Raw genomic sequence first — 7,073 nt, 5'->3', positions numbered from 1 at the left:
CATCGTCATGGCGGGTTTCCGATACCCATCAGCAAGAAACAGGTCATGCAGACTATACGCGCACAATTCATATTTATAAAGCAATTTTCCTCGCTCCGTAGTTAACTACCGCAATCTATGCAAAGATAAAAAATATTAGGCACAAATTCAAGACGCAAGAGAAGCCAGATCTCACTCTATGTAGCGACGTCTCAAGATACTCGTAAATGTAACATTACTATGTCTTATTTGATGCCCCACCACACTAAATGCCTAACTGCAGCACAAAGCACATGCAGAATACCGTAAAATGCTTTCTGCTCTCGCCATTTTTCTGCTGACCCCGGTAAGGTATTCCCAGGGCCGAGGACTTTGGGCGCGCACCTCTGAGACCTAAGCGTCCTACCGTGCCGCCTTCGCACCGACGTGCGCGTGAATTATTGAAACGGCCACTTCGCGCCGGAGACGGCCAGGTATCAATAATTCCCTCTGGCTCTCCAGAGTGCCGAGCGGGCACTCTCCGACGCAGAGGTACCGTCGGACCTCTGAGACACCCTGTCGAAGTAAGGTCACTGGTGTGGCCGCCGCTTCGAATGGCAACGCCGCGCAGTCGAATCGGCAAAACGTCTGCTCTGTTGACACACAGCTTCTGCTGTTCTGTTTTTAGCAACTGTTCGGATTCTGAGCGCAGCTGTTGACGTTGCACTGCCTTTCAGACATTGCACTATTTCCTATCGAACACAGCATCTGCTGATGACAAAGCTTTTCTCAGGAAGACGGACAAAGACAGAAGAGTGAAGACAAAGTCAGACAGACATCAGAGGCAGTTATAGCCACATCTGGAGAATCATGAACTGTCTGCCGGTAGAAGTGATGACACTGAACAGTCAGCTGACGACTGACGTCAGCAGTCAGCTGATCAGCTGCGTCCACACCAACCATTTGTCAGTCGGTCCGAAATTGGAAATCTCTCCCGACGCTCAGCCACTCGCGGAATTCAATCGGCGGGGACCGGACAGCGGAGGTGGACGGAGCGCCGCCCGCGCCGAGAAGCCATCTCCCACCAGCGGCGCACTCAGGTGGCGTCCCTTCCCGGAAAATAATCATCCCAACCGGGCTTATCATTGTAAAGGAGGGTTTACGACGCGTTTTAGCGTGGTGCGCGACCAACGAGCGGCAGTAAAGCGGCGTGTAAGATCGTAAAGTGACGCCGGCCGGCCGTCGGCCGGCTATGAACGCTGCGCGGCAGGGCCGAATGGCGGCGCGATGGCCGCCCTATGGACGGAATCATGATGTCTCCGACTGGTGCCTCTCGTTCGATGTGTTCCGAGCTCTGCTCTGATGCAGGAGGAAATCGGTCCCAGTGCATCGGTTGGCATGCAAAAATGGGAAGAGGTCTCCGTCGCAGTGTTGCATATATTGCGATATGTTTGTCGTTGCAAGCTTACGTCGAAATGCTGGAAGTGATGTATCGAATCGTTTTTTGTTTGTGTGTGAAAAATGTGCGGATGACAAAATACGGCGTTAAAATCATTTAGACAGGGGTTCCGCCACCGGGGGGATGGCGGGGGGCCGGACCCTCCAATAATTTCACTTCCGTAATGCAGCCTATTGTAACAGGGAGTGAATTTTTGGGTTGAATCCTACCAATCCTGAGACGGTGGCAGGGCATTTAGATATGTTTTTATTTGTTTCCGATAACAGATAAACGAAGTCTCCTCCATCACATCCAACTCCTTTCGTCAGCAATGCCACTATTATAGTCGCCATTTTGTATCATCACCTCTTCTTACCATTGTAATAATAATGGCACATAACCGCGGTTCACCTCGTCATTACTTACGTCAGCACTGCCAACTACGGGCGGAATGTAACCCTCATGTGTTTTACAGCTGTATACCGAGCGTGGATCAAAGAGACGGCCACTCCGGTATTCCCGCCTGTCGCCATTGTGACGTGCTGGTGGATTTACGCCGTATTAATTATTTACATGTCGTGGAGCTGGATTCGGCCTGGTGGTATTAAGAATTCATTTGATCTCAGTCGGTAATGGAATACTTAAGCCCTGACGGGTATACTTTAAACAATGTTCTAACTCTAACAGACAAACCATTTGGGAACTTGGCTAATGGCGTGGCGGGTGTTTCTTGTTGAAAGATACTGTTTCCTGAAAGTTATGCTGAACCGAAGAATACATACCAGCACAATCAGCAAAATGATACATACCAGCACAATCAGTAAAATGATGAGTATAAAAAAAAAATGAGGAAACACTGTGACTGATCGAAAGGTGTTGGAGTGAGCCAGAAAAATGACATCAATTATTAATTCGGTATTCTTGATAAAAAAATACAAATGATTTGGAAACACGTTTTATTGTTGTCAATGTCATGCATGGTAATGAATCACATCACGAAGTTCCCCATGGCCATTCTGTGCATCCTTTGTGGCCCCATATGATCAATAACATCCCAGAAAGCAGAGAAATTAGAGCATGGCTGTTCCCATCCATCGAATGAGTGCCATGACGCCGAAGACAGCCAATCGAACCTCATCCTGCTACAAAGGACGGCCGTGAAGGCGCAACCTTTCACACCTAATTCATGTTAGCCAGCCGGGCATCGATCTGGGTGAGCCTGTCTATCCAGAAGAGGCCATTCGCAGCGACTACGTGGCAATTTCCCGCGGAATCTCCCCTTCCGTCGTTTAGTGGGCTCTTTTGTTGGCGGAGCTCCCATCGATCGCCAATCTATTCAGCCGCCGTCGGGCCGCACCAAATTGCCGCTAACGTCCGTGTCGGCGGTGTCGGCTTCGACGGTACATGGTAGCGCGGGCCAAAAATTAGCCCGAGTTAGCAGAGTGCTGTAACAGACGAGTTCCTGATAGAGTGGTGTGCAAGTCACCTATGAATGGTTAGCGAGGAACAAGTGTCATTTCAATGCTGAACTATATTGTATTAAATATAGTCATGTGTCATAGCAGTTTCATGACATACGCAATTCAAATGCGTGTGTGTGAACAGGTCAACCGATATCGGGAAATTGGATATCGAAGCTAGTGGTGAAATTGTTAAGTTAAGAATTTATAAGTGAAATAATAACTCAAACAAATTCGTATGCTGGTAGTGTACGTCGCCCATCTACTGCATACAAAGCGCAAGTACCTACCCACGTTTTATACCGTCTTTGTATGTAACCCGTGGGAGACGGAGAAACTTTATTTCAGATGAAGCCCGTCCGTGCCTTATTGACTATTGCAGATCTCTGGACGCGGCCGAAACTCCATTCCCGACTTCAGCCCACGTACTAGGCATCATATTTGGCGCGGCAACTCCGGCCAAACTCGATTTATCAAATGAAACTCGGCTGCAGTCGACACATCAATGGTAAAAAGGCACATCAGGAGGGCCTTAGAGGCGCCGAGGGCGGGAAATTCCCGTATTCGAGTCTGAATGAAGTGGAAATAAATGCAGAGCGTGGTATATGGCCGCGCGTCGACCAGCCGTGTAATCTAAATGCAAATCCACGAGGGATAAAGGTGGCAACTGGCCAGATTTTGCGGGACTCTGCGTCTGGGTGTGCTCCGCACGGAGATGAAGCTGTGCCGGCGCTGCGGAGTCGGCCGGCCCTATCCCCTGCACCACCGACAGCTCGGAATATTTTCCCGGTGACAAACGGCCGCCCGCCGGGTGCGCCCATGAATAATGCCAGCCCCGCTCGTGCGAGTGGCAACTTCATCGGACCACTCGAAAGAAGTTCTCGGTGCTCTCTCTTAGGAATAGCAACTCCGCGGCGCAGTCTTCCATCGCCCCCGTCGTCGGTCGGCTGTTTGGTCGGCGGTGGGTGCTATATCTGGAAGCTAATGCATTTATACGAGACTATTTCCAGACCCAATTTTGGTAATTGATCACCTTGCTCACCTATATAAGACGCCGAGAAAACATCTCAATTGAGTTACAAGTATGAATTGGCGCTGGAGAGATGCTCCGCATTCACCCAATTGCCACTTTTGCAGTTGTTTATTACGCGAGACCTGCCTTTACGCCGATACACTAAATAAAAAGAATTCCTGATGTGAATGGAAGTAACAAGCCTCTCATCAGTCAGCTTATTCCTTTTTAACGCAAATCGGAAAATTTAACTGATGCATAATGACCGCAGTTCTAGGGTTACATTACATGTCAAGCTATACGGGTAAGTTTTGTTAGCGGGAAGAATCAACATTGAAAGATAAATACGATCACCCATGATTTAATGCAGTCTGATGCCACGGAGAAGTTATAAATATAGCATTATAGCAAAGACAATGCGAAATAAATAAAACAAATGTTTTATTTTGCCTAATCGTTTTTTTTTTAATTCCAAACTTTCCGGACTACTAAAGCTTTTCTATCCGTCTTTTCTATCCGTCCCAGCCGAACCCAGTCCTTTTAATCAATCAAACAAATACCGTCTTGGAATTTAATTATCCCTGGCTTCTATGTGTCACAAAGTTCATGTAATAGGCCTCCGCAACAAACTTGTCGCATGGCTTTGTGCTAAGTTGCCCGTCAAGTTGGCCGCTCGCTCCGGGAGACTCCGGTCGCGACGGTGCGCCACCCGGGCCGCCCCCCCCCCCCCCCCCTCCCAGTCGCCCAGAGCGGCCCAACTTTCCGGCGATGTGCAAAGTTGGACGGGACAAATTTCATTTGGACCCGCGAGGTCTGCCGTCGTCTATTGATCTGCAATGTACTGGCATTCGGTTTCCGGTGTTCTCCAATTGGGCGAGAAGGAAGAGAAAAAAAGTGAACAACGGTAGGCCAAACACAGAAATAATCAACCATGCCGTAGGGGAAGTTGGGGCAATGCCGGAGTTGGAGCAAAGCCGAAATTCGAGATATTTCGAAAACTGTAAGACATGGATGCCACCTGTCAGTGATGCTCTGAAGCTTAAGTAACTACAATTATCGCATGTTTGTTACGAGTCGTCATTCGGAATACTTCGGCTGTGAGGGCGCCAAGAGCGTTTTCAAGGTACGCGTTCCTTATACTACATGCGCCTTTGAAGCTGCATTTCTTACTCATTATGCTACCGTTTGTCTGGCCAATTCGGTCAAGTAATCTTCAGCATGTCTTTGCAAAAGTGTGCTGCCTATTTGAAATTTATACGGCACGTTGAAAAGTTATGGGCCTGCAAATGAAAGTATGGCTGGCTGGGGTAATGCCGAAAACGTGCAATTACGCACGTTAACACGCTACGTGGACTTTACTGCTGTAGAATAGCAACGCGAATTTTTAGTCACACAAGCTACACTTTCAACCGACACAACGGCCTGTTACCTATAAGGAATTATTTACCTGGCATTTTCTTATTATATCACACAATTATAACTTCCAGTGTGCTCCAAGCGTCCTCAAGCTCTTAAAACGCGTGTCAGCTTTGATAAATTCTGGATAAAGTTTGAGATAATGTGGCAAAACATCAATGTCGGCATTCCCCGTAGATCATTTCTCCCATTTTCGGCTTTCCCCGCAGTCCGGGGCAACACCGAAAAAGTCACTTCTTTGATATTTTTAGTTTGTGCGCTTAACGGTATGCGAATTCATCAAATGCGCCTGGTATGTTTGAAAGGCAAAAGACTGGCCTCTCGAATGACGCCAACAAGAATAGCTTATGTTGTCTACCTTGCGTGCTACGGGCGTCAGAAAAAAAGTATTCGGCGTTCCCCCAACTTCCCCTAATATGTAAATAGTTAATCATCCTCTCGCCCATTCATGGTGCAGGAGACTCTAGACTGTTTTTGTCAAAACAATCTTATACCCACGCCTTTGCTGTTAGAAAAAGCAATCAATGCACGCTGTGATCAATTATATTGATATATTTGCCTAACTCTTCTTCCATCACACTTGTCAAATTTGGTTTATGTTCGCCCTTCCTCCTCCTTCCATAAGCCATCTCTATTGTCCAAATTGTTCACATGTATAGACGATGCTCAGAGATAATCTGTGAAGTACTAAAACTAGCAAGACGCGTTCCTTCAGCACCTTGTGAAAGAAGTTTTAGAGATTATCGTAATCTAATATCAAACTGCAATGATTAATCGGATGGCAAGGAACACACTATCTCTTTTATGAGAAAATCCTTCACCACAAACCAAGAAAAGAACACTAAAAAACGGAAATAGACAAATAAACAAATCGAGAACATGCACTACGCTGATCGGATGAGACACTCACTAGACCGAAATCAGACAACTCCTCCAACCACGCTCAGAACTCAGAAGTATCCTTAATCGAAATCAGACAACTCCCGTGGCCGAGATCAAGCCACTCTGCCGCGACCTATCCCGCGAGCGGACCCGCAGCGGAAACGGCGACCGACGGTGCTCGGAACAGAACCTTTTACACTAATGAAGCCGCCGTCACGAGAGGCCAGCAGACGGCGCCCCATTACGCTCAAGTGCGGCCGCTCGGCCGGACGGACGGCTGTGCCGGGCGCGGCGCCCTCCGGTCGAGGGTGACCGGACCAAAACTGGCCGCCGGTCATCTGGCGCCGACACGAGCCGACAGCGCCCCCGGCGGTCGGGCAGAGCGGGGGAGGGGGGTTCCGGTCAGGGGCGCCGAGGTCAGGACGGCTGACGCGGCAGACGTGGACCACTGTCGACCGGGTAATTTTGCTAATGGTCATGTGTCACTGCGGGCACCAGGGAGATGGTTATTGGGTATGCCAATCCGTACCCTCACAAATGCATTGGTGATTGATTTAAACAGAAATTCAATGGCCTGTAAATGAGTACTATTTACAAGGTGTTATGCACCAACAAAATGTCTAGAGAAGCTCGCATGCAATGAAACAGCTTCTACGGCGACAGCGGCAACTTGTGATGGCTCGTAGAAATCCTCAGCCAGCAAGCGACGTAACGCGATTTAAATACCACTTCCATGAAATGCGACGTAATTGAGAGTGAGTAAGCCGTTGCTTCTCCAAGACCACTTGTCTGCGGGCAATATGTGATCAATGGGTGGAACAACTCGCCAGGCACATAGGAGCACCTGTGCCCGGTCAGTGTCAGGCCAGGTCACCGGTCAGCGGGTCCGGGACTCCGCCCACCTGTT

The sequence above is a fragment of the Amphibalanus amphitrite genome, unplaced genomic scaffold, assembly GCF_019059575.1.
Source record: "Amphibalanus amphitrite isolate SeventyFive unplaced genomic scaffold, NRLGWU_Aamphi_draft 000684F_arrow, whole genome shotgun sequence".
NCBI lineage: Eukaryota > Metazoa > Arthropoda > Thecostraca > Balanomorpha > Balanidae > Amphibalanus > Amphibalanus amphitrite.
Note: the sequence above shows the minus strand (reverse complement) of the source record.